Below are 22,049 nucleotides of genomic sequence, written 5' to 3'. Positions count from 1 at the left end.
AAGGAGAGGCACACCTGAAGGAGGGAAGTCTTTCTTCAGGTGCAGGCTCCCTCTGCCGCAGAAGCTCACAGGAAGGGGCTTTACCAGACTAAGCTTTATCAAGCCACCTACCTCCAGGAGGAGTAGATTTGAAGCTAATAGGTAGCAGGTGTCTAGTGTGCCTGGAGTAGGGTCATTTGCAGACCTCTTGCTAATAGTTATTACGAGATGGCTTATTTTTTTTTTTATCACACTGTAAACTAGTAGAGGGGTCATATCAGTAACAAAACCAGGGATTCAAACTTCTTGAGATAATCTACTTACTAAGTGGAATCATGGCATTTTCTTATGATACCGTTTGTCAATGAAATACAACCGTCCTATAAATAAATGGATTTATCATTAGATGGTGCCCATGTCATTTAATATTTTTCCAATAGTTAGTATGGAATTTTAATAATTGTGGCTTTATAAGTTGTTGTAAAGGCAACTTGAAATTAAGAAATGTATAAACTACCTAAAAGTGGAGTAAGATTTGGCAAACTAGGTGCATTTTTAGCAGAGCAGCTACAAAACAAACAAAACCCTTAGAAAAATGCATAGCCTGTGTATGACTGACATTGGTCTGTGAACATGTGCGTTGGCTGCACCACTGTACCAGGTGAGTCTGTTGTTATTGCTGTGGGCACTGGGCATCATTCTCTCTATTTAAATCTGTTCATGTTGACATGGCTCGAGTCATCAGAATTTGAACAATCTTTAGCTGTAGTCTTGAGAGTCTGACGCATAGTAAGGTCCCTGGAGCTGTTACTGAATTCTGAGTCATCCTTCCACTCTCCATTTCTGAACTTAGAAAAAACTTGAATTTTTCCGTATGATCCATATCATACCAAAAAAGAGACAGAGTAAAAAATAATCCACTGGGACATAATCACATTCATGTATTCCTGCAAAATTATACCGTGTCATCATGTAGTCTACCAAAACAGTCTGTAGTGGATACAAAGTGATAAACATTTACAAAAGGAACAGGCAGTGTTCAAATGAGTTGCGTCAACAACAAGCACCTATGTGTTTAGGGTCCTGGACATTCACATGTATCTTCCATTGCTCCCATATTAATCTATTGGCATTTGACAGTGACCTGCAAGTGATCTCAGTAGCATCACATAGTGTCAATAACCTTAATTCCCTCTGTAAGCTACTTTCTAAGAATGATAAACAAGCCTATAAAGCAAAGCCTTGCTGGTCCCAAGGAGGACTACTGTCCTTATCCCTGGACTAGTTTATGCTTTTTAAAATCTGTATTATGAGCTAATATGTTTTCTGCATTTCCTTGGCTATAACACGGCCAGACAACATTAAACTTGTCTCCGTTTCTAAAATTTCTCTATGTTGGATCACATTAAATTACAGAAAAGGGATAAGAGTACTGGAGGTCCACTTTTCAAAAAAGGCAGAAATGGGCTTCTGAAACTATTTTACTGCATGGCAAAATTTGAGGGTTGTGATAACCATGGTATGCTAACTTACATTTACATATTACTGATAAATGCAAACTTCATTTTTCAGATTTTTAAATGTCAACACGTGAAGGTCAGGTATAACATATTTCAGATGTGTTCTAAGAATAAGTATTCATTTTAGTACTTTCTATCCAGAGTGTTCTGTTTTAGAAACCATAGCCAACCATTTTCAATTTCTGCTTCCTCTTCCTCTTCCCATTTCTTCCCTTCCCTACCCTCTCCTTTGACTCCTGAAGATTATTTCAGAACAATTCATCTCTAAAGCTACACAAAGAATACAGAAGTTTTATTGGAGTGGGAAATAAGGGAAGACAGGAAAGGTGACATATGAGACCCCAGAGGACATCGTCCTACACCAGGCTTGATGTCAAGCATTGCATCAAGTGGGGACAAGGGATGTGCTGAGCCAGCGAGATCTGATGGTGGGAAAGCAGGCATCACTACAGAACTCAAGGATGTGGTTCTTGTGGGGAGTCCAAGCTCAAGCAGGGTAAGGAAGTAATCAATGGAGTGGTGATGGCAGGGTGTAGAGGAGGGACGACCCATAGCTTTATAGCATATTGCATCCATGGCCTTATTTGTGTGTTAAGTTTGATGCTGAATGTCTTGCCCCTATTTGGGTAGCTGGAGCTTCAGAGTCCAGGCAGTGGGAAGTTCAGAGCAAAGACTATGTATCGGTGGGGTTGGGTTGAGGTGGTGGCCTGGTGTTTAGAGTCAGTGCTTGAGAACTGTACTTTATGTGTCTGAGGCAGCTGAGTGACAGGTGGTGAATGTAAAGGTTGATCCTGGTTCATTTGAAGTTAAAAATATAAACGGTCATAAAACTCATTTTTTTTCCTAAGGTGAAACATTGGTTCCTTCCAGGGTCATAACAGGATATGCCTGTGAGGAAACAAGGAGAGAATGCTCCTGGGATAGCCACCCTAACCCCTTTTATGTTGAAAGAAACATGGACGAGAATTTTCTAACATTGTAGCTTGGATAAGTCTTATCAGGTATAACAATTCTAGAGTCACAGGGACGTCTTCCTATTTTTCTTTCCTGGTAATTGAAGCATCATTGCCCCTTGGATATATTAGACTTGGGAGGACTTTTTATACCACTCTTAACCCACACTTGAATGAGCACCCTGGGATGTTTTTGAGTTTGAGAACCTCTACATTTTGTATACTTCTACATACACCTCAAATTAAAATAATCAAATGCAAAATAGAGGTTTCAAGACTGGGTTTCATCTCATACTATGGTATTGACAACATTTACTGCTGTATTAATTTTGAAGGATACTAAAGTTCCTAATCAGAAACCTACAAAAACTAGGTCATCTAGGAAGAAGGAGCCTCAATTAAGAAAAACGTTTTTTATCAACTTGTCTTATAGGCAAGTCTATGGAAGCTTTTGTTGTTGTTGTTGTTGTTGTTGTTGTTGTTTTGTTTTGTTTTGTTTTTAAAACAAAATTAATGGTGAGTGTAGCAACCCAGTCCATGTGGATGTTGCTATTTGTGGTCAGGTGGTCTTCCATTATTATAGAAACCACAATGAGCAAGCAATGGGGAACAACTCATTAAACAATATTTCTCTTTGGCTCTACTTTGGTTCCTGCCTCAAGTTCCTGACTTCCCTTCATAATGGACTGTAAACTGCGGGATAAACAAACCCTTACCTTTTTCTGCATATATTGCTTTTTGATGTCTTAATTACTACAATATAAACAAGAATGCTGCTAATAGTAAGAGAAGGAGGGAGATAGGGAGGAAAGGAAGAAAGGTGGAATGGCAGGGAGGGAGGGAGGAAGGGAGGAAGGGAGGGAGGGAGGGAGGGAGGGAGGGAGGGAGGGAGGGAGGGAGAGAGAATATCTTGGAACAAAACCATTGGCTGATTACACTCTGGTCCACTTGTCTTGGTGACAATTGACTTGGTCCCTTCTTTCTCCTCCTGGAACTAAATAAACAAAATGATATTCCTTATCATGATATATCAGCCATTCTGATTGCACCTCCCCTCTTGTACTTGAGAGTCAGTAACTGGGCATGATGTTCACAATTTTTTTCATGTTCATGAATTTGGTATTGAAGTTAGCAATTTAGTATTTCCATGCATTAAAACTACTTTTTGCATTTTTAAAATTGAATATCTAAAAATTTCTGAAAGAAATGTTACGGAGTGTATGAGTTACGTATGTATGCATGTGTGTATGTGGGCTTGCATGAATTTGAGTACAGATAGGGTCTCATCCTGTAGCCCATGTTAGCATGGAGGCTTAGTTCTTCCTGTGACCTCTTGAGTGATAGAATTCGAGACATGCATTACTTCACCAGGATCATTAATGTGTTCTTAAGACAAAGCATCTTAATATTGGAATATTTATTTTAATATCTTCAGCATGCATAGCTTTTGGTTAAAATCTGAAGTCCCTGTGTATAGTGACTGTATATGCTGCTGTATATAGCCATTTAATTTCAGAAAACCTGTTTCCTTGTCAGATAAGGATAAGTTTGGATTAGATGGTTTCTGTAAAAATTTGGTTTTGTTTGAATTTAAAAAGCAGCATGTTTTGAACATTTGAGAAGTAGAATTTAGATACATCGAAACTTTTCAGATATTTAGTGCTAGCATTACTGTGCCACACTTTCCTGACAGTTCCTCTGATATTCCACGAGATGGTGCTAAGTCACTATATGATAAGTTCCTAGTCACCGTTTCTCACAGCCTGTTGTTATGGAGTAATCAAGGGTTGTAACTATTATTTCAAAAACTATTACAGAAAATATATACTTATAAAAATTATTTGTAAAAATTGCTATTTAAATTAAAAGCTGAAATTTTTCATTAAGTGCCAGATAATCACTATACTAAAATTTGTGGGGCATATGTTAGTCTGCTCCTCTAACTGCCACTCCAACCTAACGTAAGCTTTCAAGTGTGACTGAGGTATGATTGATTTAGTTATATAATACATTTATAGGGAAAACATATCTTTCTAACTACATGCAGTAGTCCTGTTAGCTCATAAATGCTCCCTGTCATTGGTAGCTGCCTTGATAATCATTAATATTAGCTATATCTGTTAGAGGTCATAGGGTCCATCAGGAAGGAAATGTAGGATTAACCAGGGTTCAATCATAAAAACAGGAATTACATATTTCAAGTAGATAGTGATTTGATATAGAATTGTGTTTATAACAGTGTCTGGGAAGGTTAACTAAATGAAAATGGTGATGGAGAAGGTAGGTGTATGTGTGGAGTCTCGGAGGGATGATCTCATGTTGGTTGGTGGTGGATCCGAGGCAGACAATGACTGACACCCCTCAGACAAAAACAGCTGCCAATGTCAGGGCTGCTCTGCAGAATTTGAGGCTGTGATTATGTGATGCCATTGTCAGAGTAATACTGAGTGAGAAGTCAAGGTGTTTGCTGCACAACTCTTATCTGCTGAATCTCAATTCCCAATCCCAGTGTTCTCCACCAATATTTTATTCATACAGGAGTTCTCAAAAGTAGATGGTAAGGAAATTAGGGAAGTGGTTCCCAGGGTTGTGGCCATAATAATAAATAGTGCAATGTATAAGAAAGTCAAATAGTGCTGAGTTTTGCAAATAATTCCCAGCATACAAGAGCATACAGGCTCTTGACAGCAAAATGTTGTTGTCTTTTTATACAATAATTTTATGAAGTATTTATTTTTATCCATCCATGTGAGAAATTCCTTTGATTTGACTGTGTCTTTGCATTCTTGTAGAGAAATTCGAAGAAGTCAAGAACAATCTACTTGTTAGTAGATCAATCATCTATGTATTCATACTAGAGTGAAATGTATCACTTTGCACATGTAAACAAGTACTTTGTGACTGAATCTCATCCCAAACCTAGTAATCTCTTTACTGAATCCTGGCCTTGTAAGCATGCTGTCTTAGGAAGACAGAAAGACCAAGGATATTTGTTGAAAGCCAAGATCTGGCTCTCAGTTTTTTTTAAATTATTGTTTTGTTTGTTTATTTTGTTCTTGTTTTGTTTTGGTGAAATGTTTTCAAAAAATTTAAATGCATATTTACACCCAAATTGCAAGTCTAAAAGCTTTTCAGTTAAAATTATGACAGAGCAACAAGGAAAGGAGATAAAGGAAGGACATCTGTGACATGGCTCAGCTGTAACCCTGACAACCAGATTTTGATCCTTGGAACTGACATGGTGGGAAGAAAGAACCAGCTGACCCTTCAATTAGCCCTCTGGCCTCCCACAGACTTGCTGTGGGATATACCTCATTCCTTTCTCACCGTTAATCATTGTAAAAAATGAAATATATAGAGGAAGGAGAAGAGGAAGCATGGAGGGTGGAAGGGAGAAATTAATGCCCCAAATGTTTATTTAATACACTCCGGGTACCTTTTAATATCTATCTTGGAATGGGAAAGAAGAGAAGTCTTGATTAAAATTGTGTGAGCATTAATCTTGACTTTTTCCATGTCTTTACACATGCCAGACAAGATCTTTACCACTGAATCCCAGAAACTCAAGGCACCATACAGCAAGGGAACAGACTGAGCTCAGGGAAAGCTAAAGGCAAAGTAAGAATATTGAAGCAGAAGGTTTGCTTCTGCGACTTCAACAGACCTTTGTCAAGTGACGCATAACCACACCAGTACCCTCCAGGACTCTGGAGACTGACACTGGAAGCCCTAACATCCGTGCTGTGTTATACACATGCGGTCTGTGGTGGTGCCTGTTTGAAAGCATTTGTTAGGACATGTGCTACGATTTTCATTTAAAATGCCCCATGATCTTCTGCCATGTATGTTTGTTCATTAACTTGTGGAACTGTGGAGAAGCTGTAGGATATGGGCTTGCCTGGAGGAGGTGAATTACTGAAGAGGGCTTTTGAAAGTGTTACCCACATATAATTTTACTCAAACTCTAACCTTCTGGGCCTGTACCATGTGAAGAGTTTCTGCCACCTTCCCCAGCTGCCATGACCTCTGCCTAGCCTTTGCTGTTCTGATGGGTGTGCCTTTCGAACAGTGAGCCCAAATAAACCCTCCCTCCTTTAACTTACTTCTGTCAGATAGTTTGTCAGAACAACAAGCTTATATGGTGTGTAATGGCTGCTGGGTGGTGCTATTGTTCCACCCAAGTTTTATAATCATTGTAAATGGCGAAGACTGCAGTGAACTCTTATTTAAAAATTGTGATATAAAGACATGGTAGCCGAAAGACCTGGCATTCCTTATTGTGTAAAACCAACAAATGAGAGAATTCCTCAAAGAAGAAAATGGGCCTGGGGGAGTTAGTGGTTGTGTGAAGACCAGTCAAGTGGAAAGGTTATCACTAAGTTAGGGGAGGGGGCTGTTCACCAACAGGGACTCACCTCCATTCTGTGAATCAGTTTATCCTCCACTTCACTTATCCCTATTCAATCATATCTGTACATAAAGTTTCCATTGACATGATTTCAAAGCGCTGTGAGCTGGCAGGCAGCATCATTGCCATGGTTACTAAGAGTCCACACAGAAGAAAAGTATAGAAACCCTCTGTTGCTGGGTCTGATCGAGTCACCAGCTACTTGTTCTGTTCATCTCTCCCTTTCTCCCATCACATACAACTTTGACTAAAGTAAATGTTTCTAAATTGTTCTCACAAAGCTCGAAAATGTAAACATAGTGGTACAAATACTACTTGCTTTCTTTTTAAAAAAATTATTACTGAATAAATAGAAGTTAGAGTACCAAAGGGGGCTGACATGGATCCTATTTGTGAATTTTCCATTTTCAGAAGCCAACAAGATAACGTTAATGTAAGTGATAAAATACAATTGTAAACATGTTTCTTACATCTTTGGCATGACAATTTTATGTTTCTCCTAATTTGTACTGGAATTCTTTGTCTTTAAAAGTAATATATAGACACCACAGCTCTTTCAAATTTCTGAAGTCTTATCATGCATCATAACAGCATTCAAGAAGAGAAAAATATAAAATAAAACACTGCATGCGTTACCATAGCCCATTGTGATCTAATTCTTTGCCACAGCATTGACTCTAACCATATGCTATTTTTCTCCTTAAACTGCCATTACTCACAAAATCCAAGAGAGACACAGCTCCTTTACATGTTTTGCAGAGGTAGTGATAGATCGGTGCTGGGTATTTAGCGAGAGAGCTATCTATTTGTGCACAACACTTTGCAATCCATTTAAAAACAATGCATTCATTAGCTTCGTTGCAACCAGGCATTCTCAGCACTATGCGCATGCTCAGTCCGTGCATTTGAGGGTTTGTGTTCCTCTGTGAATGTTTGTGTTCGATGACTTTTCACATTTCTTCCCTGGTAACAACTACTGTAGAGTCTAAGGCGGGCATTTTGGAAAGGTGGGATTTATGCTGCGACTGTAGAGTTGTAAGCTCTTTACAGGTGTGTGTGTGACAGAATGCATGATTGTCATCGATTATTGTAGACAAAAGGATGTTGTCATATTATAATATGCAGAGCCAGGCTTTCTGTGTTGACAAATCTCCTTTTCTTCAAAAAACAGCATTAGAACAACCTCTTATCTGAAGTAAATGATGGTTGAAATGGTACCCTCTTCCATCATTAAATTGTAGGTAGTCATAACATCTGCCATTTGTTTCTCATTGACTAGATAGGCTAGAAAAAATTGAGATCTATATGTATATGTGCATACATATTCTACTTCAGATCTCATTTCTTCTGCTTGTGGACAGAACAACATAAAGGTTACTAAGATTATCTGTTTTAGGTACTATGATTTGAATGTTAAAATGTCACTATCTTTAAAGGATGACTGCATCAATACATAATTAGATGGTTAAGGTTTTTTTTTTTCAATAAATAGATTCTATTTATTTTGAGTCTGAAGGTTGGTTGGAAAATATATACAATCTTCCAGCTTTTAGCAATAAAAATAATACTGTTGATAGCAGATGTAAGTATCAATCTTCATTTACTCTTCAACAGATTTTGCAAGTTTGCTATGCCTCCTATTGGTAAAGTTTCTTTCCCATCTCTCCCTGTAAAGCTGGTTTTGTGTGACTTAGATTTGGTGGATGGATCGCAGTATCTCTGATTTGAGTCCTAAAGAGTGCTTGCCTGGCATCTTTGTTCTTTTGCATCTCCATCACTCCTGAGAGAAAACAACTCTAGGTAGGCCAGGGATCTCAGAAGACTGAGGAAGAGCTTAAGCTCTGTAGAGTAGAAAGGCTTTCTTTATAACCCCTCAGCTAGCCGTAGTGCTGTTTGATACTATTGTGAGGATAGCTGATGAATATATAGATCTGTAAATAATGTGTTGACATATACTGGTTTAAATTAACACATAATGAAATAATTCTTTATTTTTTTACTTATAATAAATGTTTGGCTAAAACTTGGGATTGGTTTGAGTTATAAGTGATTTTCAAGTGAACTCTTATGCATTTTAATTTCTTAGAGTTTTTTCTTTCCCTTCACAGATTCCTTACCTAACTATATATTTTTTCTAAGAAACATTCTAAAGCTAATTCTCGGTGTACAGTCTTTGAATTTGACAAATAATACACTTAGTAGAATTCAAAAGGAGGGTATTCCACTGTTTGAATGACTCATTAGGAAATTTCTTATTCTGTTACTGATTATTTTCCAAAATTAGTTTTAAATAACCATTTCTAGTTAGTTTAAAGATAATCAAACTAATTTTCCAAGCAGGTTTATTCTCAGAATGTATTTTAATTATATTATAATAATATAAATCTGTAGCAAGAACTAGTTCTTTAGTCCTAAAAGTGAACAATTTAGTGTATTATTTCCTAATTAAAAATGGAAGAGTACAGCCACTGACTCCCCAATGGCAAATGGTCAACCACAAAAATATTCTGTACAAGCAACATTATATAGTCTAGGCATGGTATGCATTAAGGATATGTAAATAGAGAGACAGACACATATATAAATGGATACATAGATAGATACATAGATGGATGGATTAAGATTATCTATCTATCCATCTATCTATCTATCTATCTATCTACCTATAATGTAAAAAGGCCATAGATTTCAAATAAAGCAATGAAAAGAATATGGAAAGGTTTAGAGGTGTAAAAGGTAGAAATAATGTAATTGTATTATAATCTCAAACATAAGAGAAATAATTTTAAAAAATAAATAAAAACTAAAACTAGAGACAAAAATGTATCCTAGCAAACTCAAGAATTATTATAACATATGTAGTAAACCATAATTGGTGTTTGAATGCGTGTGCATGCGTGCATGTACACACACACACACATACACACACACACACACACACTCACACACACTCCAAATTCCACAGTGCTGAAGAACTGTTTCTATGACAGTGATTTTGGACCATACAATTCAAGGTCTAACTTCTTTTTGAAGACATATACAGCTTTTTGTATGTAAGTGTCTCATTTTATAAGATCTAGGCTTAAAATCTTTCCTGATCTTTGGGGTCCTTCCACATCTCTGGGTCTCCACAATCCTTTCTGATTTCCACAGTTCATTCATTGTCGGAGAACAACTCAGAAGTTAACAAAGCAACTGATACTAAGATGAATGGGGGATAGAGGGCATCAAAACTGTTTTAACTAGGTTGTTCTGGAAACACTGACACTACGTGTAGACGCTGAGCATGACTGCTTTACTCTCCATGCCTTCTGCACTGAGCCAGTCTCCCCCCTCTGATGTAGCACTCTGCGTTCTGACTCAGTTTGTTGATTATATGAGTCTTCTCTTCTCACAAGAGGTAGCATTCTCAGTCTGTGACACACCAGCTCTGAGATGTACGTAGTTGCTTTGTCGTTCTGCTTCCTTTACTGTTGCTGTTCCATTGTTTGGCAACTGTTTTTATTTTTGCTTTTTCAGAATACAGTGACTGCTTTCAGAGCAGAAGTTTATATAAGGTTTGCAACTTCACTGCTCTCCTGAGTGTATCTACAGAAATACAGCTTCCTTTTTAATAATGAGGAGACAAAATCTGGCTAAAAGTTCCTGGTCAGTCATGACTGTCTGTTGTAGCAATAAAATATTACTAATAGTTTGCTTGAAACTAAGTTGACATCAAAATTTTAAAAATTGATTTTTTATTTTAGCACTTGAATGTTCTTATATATTGAAAAGCTTTCAGATTTTACTGACACGCACACATATGTGTGTGTGTGTGTGTGTGTGTGTGTGTGTGTGTGTGTGTGTGTGATTTTTTTCCCATTTACTCAAGTATGGACTTTCATCAAACCTATCCTTGAATGCACTAAAATTTTGTTTTCTTTAAAATAATTTCTAAAGCCACAATAATGTATGTCATTTTTCTACTTATCTAGATCTTTATAAACATTATGAATCTCAGTTTTTGTTAGTTATTTTTAAAGCTTGGTTCTTTACAGTTTGCACAATCTGTCAAAATTATATAAATTTCTGTTTCAAATTTAATATATTTTAATGGACAAATTATATCTTTTCTAAGGTGAATTTAAATGTGAGATATTGAGTAGTGGTGAACTGAAGGTTACAAAGAACCATATCAATATTTTTACAATGATCTTTCAAATAATGGATTAATTTGACATTAAGAATCACAGGGTAAGGTTAGGAGAATATATATATATATATATATATATATTCTAAATATTTTTATAATGTTAAAATAAATAAAAAGTGCTTGCTATCACCTAAGAATCAAAGGGCTGGAGTCAAGAGACGTTGGTTCATAGGATAATCAGTCTAATGACTAGACTGATCTGGTAGGGAGTGGCGTAGTGAACTTGTTCAGTTTCAGGGATTTCTTGAAGCTAATTGAGTTGGTTACCTTCCTGTTTAAGGAGCCTTCTGGATTGTTCCAATGAAACTTTACATGACGTGTGTTCCTCTTACCTATTTAAACACCTACATGCAGGGTCACACACCTTTTTCTTATGTGGAAAGGGTTTTAAATGGTAGAAAACTCTAAGAATCCCCTGCTCTATGTGAATCATACACTAGCAGCTTGACAGCACATCTGAAAGCTACCAGAGTAAGAGAAGCTGAGCTGCAAAAGAGAATCTCAGACAGGCAAAGCCCAGAAGAAGACTCTGAAACCAGACCTGCTGCCTGGGATAAACAGAAACCAGCTGAACCGCTGGGAGAGGTTTGGACCAGAGTCATTTGGACAAGTCACTATCCAACCCTTTGAACTATATGCAGGCTGTGCAGTTTGTTCCACATTTTCCAGTTTTTATGAACTGGTTACCCATGCTGGGGAACTTATTTGAGTCTCTGAGTCATTTATGTTTCTGAAAATAATCCTTCATTCATACTCCTATAAGTTTTCCCAATAAAACTCCTTGGTTCTCCAAGTTGGTCTTTGGTGGGATCTGTACTTCTATTTGTTGTTGGCTTCCTCTCTGGGGTGAGTGAAAGTTTGTATTGCATCTCCCCAGAAATAAATTTGTTACACAAAACATCAAATATTTACTGCTAATTACTCAATTTTTTAATTTAAAACATTTTTAGTATACACATAATTTTACCATTCACTAAAAATGAATAATTTTGCATACTAATTAGATGTATATGCCTATTCCTTTTTATATGAATAGTTAAATCTTAGCCAAATATTGCAGACTGAAGGATATGGACCATTTTGCATATTTTTCAGAGTTCAATGTTGATTTTAGAACTATTAATGCCGAGAATATGTGCCATCTAAATGCATAGCACAGAATGGCAGTAGTATATTTAGGGTCATTTCAGAACTTCCTGGACTAATTTCCTAATCACAAGCCAGAATTAGTTCTCCATTTTATCTAAAACTCATCATCAATTTAAAGAGCAATTTTAAAAACCAGATATTCATTCAAAGAGATAAACTAATTTGATATGCACCAAGTATTATAAAAAGTTCTCATTTTCTGTATTAAACTATCATGTTTCTGTAAGAGCAGAAAACTTAATTGACTTTATTAATTCATGCTTGTTTATGTGTACACATCCATGTGTGGCAGTCAGAGGACAATTTACTTGAGTTGGTTTTCTCCTCCCACCATGTGGGTTCAGGGAATCAAACCCAAATCATCAGGCTTGAGGGAGAGTGTGTTTGCCTAATGAGCCATCTCATAGGCAAATCCAGCAAATTAGTAACATACAACAGTCTCAGATCTGAGCTGAAGAGTTTCAGGAAGGTTTATTAGTGGCGTCAACATGCATACTACAAAGTACATGTTGCTTGTTCAGATCAAGGCTTCTTTGAAGTTGCATGATATAATGCAATCAAGTCATCCAGAAATAGACCAGGTTCATCATGCATTTGTTTTTTAATTGTGTTTTTGTCATTGCACATTCAAAAAACATGAGCTAGGGTCTAGGTCAAGAGCACATACTGTTTGTCACCATCTTTTGACTTCTCCGGGCACTTTCCCCCCATCCCTGCTTCAGCACCCTAGCATTCCCCTGCCCTGAGTCATCGAACTTCCACAGGAACAAGAGGATCCCCTCCCAGTGATGTCTGATAAGGCCATCCTCTGCTACATATCCAGCTGGAGCCACGGGGGCCCCTCATGTGTAATCTTTGGTTGGTGATTTAGTCCCTGGGAGCTTTGGGGGGGTCTGGTATGATATACCAGGGACACAAGAGACTGACTTCTAGGACCCAACAGGGAGGACATTAGCAGAAATACCCAACAAAGAGGATTTAGAACCTGTAGAGACCATATCCAGTGGATAGGCATAGACCCTTATGAGTGATGGGGCCACCCACCCACCTCATAAATATTCTTTTAGCTATCAAATCATCATCTATTTTTTACTCACGACATTATTATCAAGCCTATTGCTCTCAGGATAAAATGAGGTGATACATCCACTATTCTGAAAACAAAGGTTCGTACATATGGACAAATCATAGATAGCATCATTATTTTCATCTTTTTGAATGCATGATAATACATTGAAAAATAACAATAGCAAATCCTTAAATGGACTAAAATACTACCTTATGATTTTATGATTTTTCTATGAAAACTCAATATTTATAATTATATGAGGTAGACATTATTATAATCATCACTGTGACTTAATTTTTTAAAGCCTATTTTTTATTGGGTACTTTCTTTATTTACATTTCAATGTTATCCCCTCTCCCAGTTTCCCCTCTATCCCATCCCCCTGCCCCCTGCTTCTATGAGGGTGCTCCCCTCCCCACCCACTTCCACCTCCCTGCCCTGGTATTCCTCTACACTGGGTCATAGGACCAAAGGTGTCTCTTCTCATTGATGCCCAACAAGGCCACCCTCTGCTACTTATGCAACTGGAGCCATGGGTTCCTCCATGTGTACCCGTTGGTTGGTAGTTTAGTCCCTGGGAGCTTTGGGGGATCTAGTTGGTTGATACTGTTCTTCCTATGGATAGCAAATCCCTTCAGCTCCTTCAGTCCTTTTTCTAACTCCCCCATTGGGGATCCAGTCCAATGGTTGTCTGCCAGTATCCATCTCTGTATTTGTCAGGGTCTGGCAGAGCCTCTCAGCAGATAGCTATATCAGGCTTCTGCCAGCAAGCACTTCTTAGCACCTGCCATAGTATCTGGGTTTGGTGTTTGTATATTAATCCAGAATTCCTCCTGTCAAAAGGAAATGTAGAGACAAAAAGTGAAGCAGAGACTAAAGGAAAGGCCATTCACAGACTATGCCACTTGGGGATCCATCCTATATACAGTCACCAAACCCAGACACTATTGCTGATATTAAGAAGTGCATGCTGACAGGAGCTTGTATAGCTGTTCCCTGAGACGCTCTGCCAGAGTTAGACCAATACAGATGAGGATGTACACAGCCAAACATTGAAATGAGGACAAGGACACCAATGAGGGAGTTAGGGCAAGGACTGTAGGAGCTGAAGGAGTTTGCAACCCCATAGGAAGAACAACATTATCAACTAAAAAAATACTAAGTTAAAAGTCAAGAATGTTCCACCAGTTATAAATCCTTAAAGGACCATTTCATTTATCAAAGAGAGAGAGTGCTATCGCTTACACTAATCACATGGTGATATTTGCCTTTTCAAATGTTGTAATGCATTATTTATAAGTGGTTTGAAATTCTAAGGTATGAGTACACAGTAAGATCCAGGTGATTAGTTTTTTCCCCCCAGAACAAATGAGGAAATAATAATTCTTTTCTGAGAAGCTTATGTAAATGAAGGATTTCATTTGATAGACACAAATTATTCCCTTGATTTAAAAAATGCATGTTCCTTTAGCATTAAGGTACTATTCTTCAAGAGTCAAAATTGCATAAAAGACACCATTGATTTTTCAATTTAGGATATCTTTAGGATATATTTCTTTTTTAAAAATTTTTCCCTAATTTTAGGGAAGCATCTGGAACACATGGGCACTGGAAAAAATTTCCTGAACAAAACACCAATGGCTTATGCTCTAAGATCAAGAATCGACAAATGGGATCTCATAAAACTGCAAAGCTTCTGTAAGGCAAAGGACACTGTGGTTAGGACAAAACGGCAACCAACAGATTGGGAAAAGATCTTTACCAATCCTATAACAGATAGAGGCCTTATATCCAAAATATACAAAGAACTCAAGAAGTTAGACCACAGGGAAACAAATAACCCTATTAAAAAATGGGGTTCAGAGCTAAACAAAGAATTCACAGCTGAGGAATGCCGAATGGCTGAGAAACACCTAAAGAAATGTTCAACATCTTTAGTCATAAGGGAAATGCAAATCAAAACAACCCTGAGATTTCACCTCACACCAGTGAGAATGGCTAAGATCAAAAACTCAGGTGACAGCAGATGCTGGCGAGGATGTGGAGAAAGAGGAACACTCCTCCATTGTTGGTGGGATTGCAGACTGGTAAAACCATTCTGGAAATCAGTCTGGAGGTTCCTCAGAAAATTGGACATTGAACTGCCTGAGGATCCAGCCATACCTCTCTTGCGCATATACCCAAAAGATGCCTCAACATATAAAAGAGACACGTGCTCCACTATGTTCATCGCAGCCTTATTTATAATAGCCAGAAACTGGAAAGAACCCAGATGTCCTTCAACAGAGGAATGGATACAGAAAATGTGGTACATCTACACAATGGAATATTACTCAGCTATCAAAAACAACGAGTTTATGAAATTCGTAGGCAAATGGTTGGAACTGGAAAATATCATCCTGAGTGAGCTAACCCACTCACAGAAAGACATACATGGTATGCACTCATTGATAAGTGGCTATTAGCCCAAATGCTTGAATTACCCTAGATCCCTAGAACAAAGGAAACTCAAGACGGATGATCAAAATGTGAATGCTTCACTCCTTCTTTAAATGAGGAAAAAGAATACCCTTGGCAGGGAAGGGAGAGGCAAAGATTAAAACAGAGACTGAAGGAACACCCATTCAGAGCCTGCCCCACAGGTGGCCCATACATATACAGCCACCCAATTAGACAAGATGGATGAAGCAAAGAAGTGCAGACCGATAGGAGCCGGATGTAGATCTCTCCTGAGAGACACAGCCAGAATACAGCAAATACAGAGGCGAATGCCAGCAGCAAACCACTGAACTGAGAATAGGTCCCCCGTTGAAGGAATCAGAGAAAGAACTGGAAGAGCTTGAAGGTGCTCGAGACCCCAAAAGTACAACAATGTCAAGCAACCAGAGCTTCCAGGGACTAAGCCACTACCTAAAGACTATACATGGACTGACCCTGGACTCTGTCCCCATAGGTAGCAATGAATATCCTAGTAAGAGCACCAGTGGAAGGGGAAGCCCTGGGTCCTGCTAAGACTGAACCCCCAGTGAACTAGACTATGCGGGGAGGGTGGCAATGGGGGGAGGTTTGGGAGGGGAACACCCATAAGGAAGGGGAGGGGGGAGGGTGATGTTTGTCCGGAAACCGGGAAAGGGAATAACACTTGAAATGTATATAAGAAATACTCAAGTTAATAAAAAAAATTTTTTTCCCTAATTTTAAGAAAGTTTATTTGTGCTTCAAATCATAAAACCCAAACACAGATTTCTCCGGAAATTCACTGAGAGAAATGCTTTTCTAGGCTCAACATCTACTTCCCTAGTGCCTCTCAACTGAGTGCATTCACTAGTTGCCAAAAGATGTCCCTAGTTGCTTTCTGTCACTTTACTTTATTGGCTACTTTAGCAGATGGAGAACTTTCCTTCCTTCCTTCCTTCCTTCCTTCCTTCCTTCCTTCCTTCCTTCCTTCCTTTTTTCCTTCTTTCCTTCCTTCCTTCCTTTTTTCCTTCCTTCCTTCCTTCCTTCCTTCCTTCCTTTTTTCCTTCTTTCCTTCCTTCCTTCCTTCTTTCCTTCCTTTTTTCCTTCCTTCCTTCCTTCCTTCCTTCCTTCCTTCTTTCCTTCCTTTTTTCCTTCCTTCCTTCCTTCCTTCCTTCCTTCCTTCCTTCTTTCCTTCCTTTTTTCCTTCCTTCCTTCCTTCCTTCCTTCCTTCTTTCCTTCCTTTTTTCCTTCTTTCCTTCCTTCCTTCCTTCCTTTTTTCCTTCCTTCCTTCCTTCCTTCCTTCCTTCCTTTTTTCCTTCTTTCCTTCCTTCCTTCTTTCCTTCCTTTTTTCCTTCTTTCCTTCCTTCTTTCCTTCCTTTTTTCCTTCCTTCCTTCCTTCCTTCTTTCCTTCCTTTTTTCCTTCCTTCCTTCCTTCCTTCTTTCCTTCCTTTTTTCCTTCCTTCCTTCCTTCCTTCCTTCTTTCCTTCTTTCTTTCCTTCCTTCCTTCTTTCCTTCTTTCCTTCCTTCTTCCCTTCCTTCCTTCTTTCCTTCTTTCCTTCTTTCCTTCTTTCCTTCCTTCCTTCCTTCCTTCCTTCTTTCCTTCTTTTCTTCCTTCCTTCCTTCCTTCCTTCCTTCCTTTCTTCCTTCCATCTCCTCTTCCCTCTTCTCCCTCTCCCTCTCTTTCCCTCCCTCCCCATCTTTTTTTCTAGCATATATTACATCAAGGCCTCAGTTTACCCTTCCTCTACTCTTCCTCCTCCACTTACCTACCTCCTTTCTCCCCTAGATTCTTTAAAAAAGAGCAAGTCCACAAGTAAAATCAACTGAACAAGGTATAGCAAATTACAATAAGATGAGGTGTGAAACTAGGCAAGGCAATCCAATAGGAGGAAATGGGTCCAAAGAGCAGACAAATAGTCAGAGCCTCTCCACACTCCCACTGTTAGGAGTTCCACAAGAACACCAAGCTACATGACTATTTCGTGTGTGTGTGTGTGTGTGTGTGTGTGTGTGTGTGTGTGTGTGTGAGCCTCTATGAGCTCTGCTTAGTTTATATGTGTGTCATATTCCCATAATGCCTTGGACCCCTATGGCTCCTACAATCCTTTCTTCCCAGCTTCTGGTGGGTTCCCTTGATTCTGACTAGTGTTGGGCTGTAGGTTTCTGTATGTGCTCCTATCAGTTCCTGTATGATGTTGGATAATGCCTCTCTGATGATAGTTGGACTAGGCATAAATCTATGAGTATAGCAGATTATCATTGGGAATCATTTCATTAACTCTTTTTTTTCTAATCTTGTTCGTTTTTATCATATGTCTCTGGGTAGTCCAACCTCTGATTCCTGAGCATTCAGGCAAGGTTAGAAGTGGACTCCCTTTAATGGTGTGGACCTCAAGTTGGACCAGTCATTGATTGGCTACTCCTACAAGTTCTGTGCCATCATTACCCCAGCAAATCTTCCTGGCAGGAGAGATTGTAGGTCAAAGGATTTGTGACTGGGCTGATGTCCCAGTTCTAATTCTGGGAGCCTTGCCTAGTTATAGAAGATGGTTGATTTAGTCTCAGAGTCACCCTTTAGTAGGAGTCTTGGCTAGGGTCACTCTCCCAGATTCCAGAGAACCTCCATTGTATTGTTTCCAAAGTATTTTCTTATCCAACCAAATATTTTTCATATGAGACTGAATGAGAGAGATTCTGAAGCTATAAATGGAGGGAAAGAATCTGGCCTTCTAGTTTTTGTTTTAATTTTGTTATGTTTTACTCTTGGAAAAATTAAGTAATATAATACCATAAAAATACAATATAAACCTGTTTACTTAACTACCTGGAAATTTCCAAAGAATGAATATCTCTCTTGATTCTCATGTTCATTATTGTTAACTTAAATTTATTAAAAATTACATTGTGTGCTCAGTTTCCTAGGAGAACTGATGAAATCTATCGTTTGACATTTTTATTGACATATTGAACTGTTGTCTATTAAAATTTACAAAATGTGAGTATATTAGAGATGATGTTGCCTTTTTAAAAAAGTTTACTTTTGTTTAAAATTTAGCCATCTCTTCATAACTCACTGAAGGTCATTGTCTAAAAAAAATTAATCTTTTCTCATATATTACATCATAATCCCTTCTCTCCTTCCAGTCTTTCCCTTCCACCTTCTCTCTTCCTCCATTTCCCTTCAGAAAAAGGCAGGCCTTCCAGGGATATCAACTAAACATTGCATATCAAGTTGCAATAAGACCAAGCACAAACTCTTACATAAAGGCTGAAAAAAGAAACAGTATGAGGAAAAGAGTCCCCATAGCATTCAAAGGAGCCAGAAATAACCCCCACTTCCACTGTAAGGAACCTCACAAGAACACCAAACAACACAACTATAACATTTATGTAGAGAACCTAGTTTGGCCCTACAGCTCTATGTTGGCTCCCTGAGTGTTGGTTAGGTCTCTGTGGTCCCCCATGAGCCTTGATTAATTGATTCTGTGAGCTTTTCTTGTGATGTTCTTGATCTCTGTGGCTCCAACAATCTTTCCTTTTCTTCATTAGGATTCATGAACTCCACCTAACATTTGGCTGTGGGTCTCTGCATGTGCTTCTGTCAATTTTTGGATGAAGCCTCTCTATTGATGATTATGCAACTATTGCAGCGTATCACTAGAAATCATTTCATTAATTTTTTCCCCATCATATTTGGTTCTATCCTAAGTCTCTGGGCTATCTAGCCTATGGTTCTTGGCCTCCAGGCAATGTCATGGGTGGGTTCCCTCTTGTAACATTGGTCTCAAGTTGGATCAGTCATTAGTTGGTCACTCCCACTCTGCACCACCTTCACCCCATCTTACTGGAAGGTTTTGTGGCTAGGTTGCTTCCTCCACTGGAAGCATTTTCTACTTACAGAAAATGGTTTAATAAATTTCTGTATCCATGATTACTAGAAGTCTTTACTAGTGTCACCCTAGTAGATTCCTGGGAGTTTCTATTGCACTAGGTCTCTACCTTGCCCATGAAATGACCCGTGTGGTGGTTTGAATATGCTTGACCCATGGAAAGTAGCACTATTATGAAGTGTGGCCTTATTGGGCTTATATATAATTTTTTTTCCAAGTCTGGCTAATGTGATTCATAGTCTCTTACTGGATGCCTGTGGAAGATAGTCTCTTCCTGGCTAACTTTGGATCAAGATTTAGAACTCTCAGCTCCTTCATCACCATGTCTGCCTGCATGCTGCCATGCTAACCACCATAATGATAAGAGACTGATCCTCTGAAACCGTGAGCCAGCCTCAACTTAGTGTTTTCTTTTATAAGAGTTGCCTTGGTCATGATGTCTCTTCACAGTAATAAAACCCTAAGACAGAAGTTGGTATCAGTGACTACAATATTGCTGTGATAGGTCTCACCAGTTTCCTTGGTCATGGTATTTCTTCACAGCAATAAAACACTAAGATTACCCCCACCCCCAATTCCAGTTGTCTCTCCAGTATTCTCCCCTGACATCTGATCCCTCTGTCCCCACCTCTATAACCTTCTAGGGAGATCCATGGATCTTCCCTTGAGCCCTCCTCATTATTTAACATCCCTCGATGTGATGGTTTGTATATATTTGGCCCTGGGAATGGCACTATTTGAAGGTGTGGTCTTGTAGGTGTGTCACTGTGAGTGTGAGCTTTAAGACTCTCATCCTAGCTGCCTGGAAGCTAGTATTCTGCTAGCAGCTCTCAGATAAAGATGTAGAACTCTCAGTCCTCCTGTACTATGCCTGCCTGGATGCTGCTATGTTCCTGCCTTGATGATAATTGACTGAACCTCTGAACCTGTAAGGCAGCCCCAATTAAATGTCTGTATAAGAGTTGCCTTGGTCATGGTATCTATTCACATCAGTAAAACCCTAAGACACAGGGTCTGTGTATTGTCATATGATTATTTTTTACTTTATAGCTAATATCAACTTATAAGTAAGTACATACCATATTTGTATTTCTGGGTTTAGATTACCTCACTCTGGAGGAGTTTTTTCTAGTTCCATCCATTTGCTTGCAAAATTCATAATGTTACATTTTAACAGCTGAGTAACTTTCCTTTGTGTAAATGTACCACATTTTTTTAAATCTATTCTTCATTTGAGGGACATCTAGGTTGTTTCCAGTTCCTGAATATTATGAATAAATCTGCTATGAACAGAGCTGAGCAAATAACCTTAAGGTAGGATGAAGTGTCCTTTGATTAGATACCCAAGATTAATATAGCTAGATCTTGAGTTAGATCAATTCTCAGTTTCCTGAGAAATTACCATACTGTTTTTCAATGTTGCTATGCAAGTTTTCTTTCCCAACAGTAGTAGAGAAGAGAAGTCTTCCCCTTGGTTTACTTGGCAGGATGAGCTGTCATTTGTGGGTTTCTTGTTTGTTTTCTTGCTTGCTTGAGACAGGGTTTCCCTATGTGGTCTTGACTATCCTGGAACTCATTCTATGGACTAGGTTGACTGGTACTCACAGAGATCTGTCTGCCTCTGCTTCCTGAGTGCTGGGAATAAAGACATTTTCCTTATTCCTAAGTATGTTGAACATTTTTAAATATGTTTCTTGGCCATTTGAGATTCCTCTGCTGAGAATTCTGTTAACATCTGTACCCCACTTTTTAAAATTCAATTATCTGGTTTGTTTATGTCTAGATTCTTGAATTCTTATTATGTTTTGGGGATTAGCCCTCTGTCAGATGTGGAGTTCGTGAAGATCTTTTCTCATTTGGTAGGTGGCCATTTTGTCCTATTGCCAGTGTCCTTTGACTTGAAGTGTTTCAGTTTCATGTGGTTCCATTTCTTAATTGTTGTTGATTTTAGTACTTGAACTGCTACTGGTATTCTGTTAAAAATCTTATCTCTTGTGCCAATGAATTCAAGGCTATTCCCCCACTTTCTCTTCCATCAGGTTGAGTATATCTTGTTGAGGTCTTTTATCCACTTGAACTTGAGTTTTGTGGAGAATTATAAATATGCATTTATTTGCATTCTTCTACATGAAGATATCTAGTTAGGCTAGCACCATTTGCTGAAGATGCTTTATTTTTTCCATTGTATATTTCTGACTTCTTTATCAAAATTCAAGTGTTCAGAGGTGTGTGAATTTATGTCAGGGTCTTCAGTTTATTACACTAGTCAACCTATCTGTTTTATGTCAATATTATATGGTTTTTATTACTATGGCTCTGTAGTAGTTCTTAAAATCAGGGATGATGATGATGCCTCCAGAAGTTTTTCTATTGTTCAGGATTACTTTAGATGTCTCAGGACTTTTATTTTTTTCCACATGAACTTGTTTTTC

At 38.4% G+C, this 22,049-nt stretch overlaps 1 pseudogene; it reads left to right on the top strand.

Moving 5' to 3' along the window:
* Positions 1–22,049, top strand: part of Srek1-ps1 (splicing regulatory glutamic acid and lysine rich protein 1, pseudogene 1) — a 61,286-nt pseudogene that overhangs the window by 24,387 nt on the left and 14,850 nt on the right.

Source organism: Rattus norvegicus, chromosome 9 (genome assembly GCF_036323735.1).
Source record: "Rattus norvegicus strain BN/NHsdMcwi chromosome 9, GRCr8, whole genome shotgun sequence".
NCBI lineage: Eukaryota > Metazoa > Chordata > Mammalia > Rodentia > Muridae > Rattus > Rattus norvegicus.
This window is presented reverse-complemented; position numbering and strand designations above follow the sequence as displayed.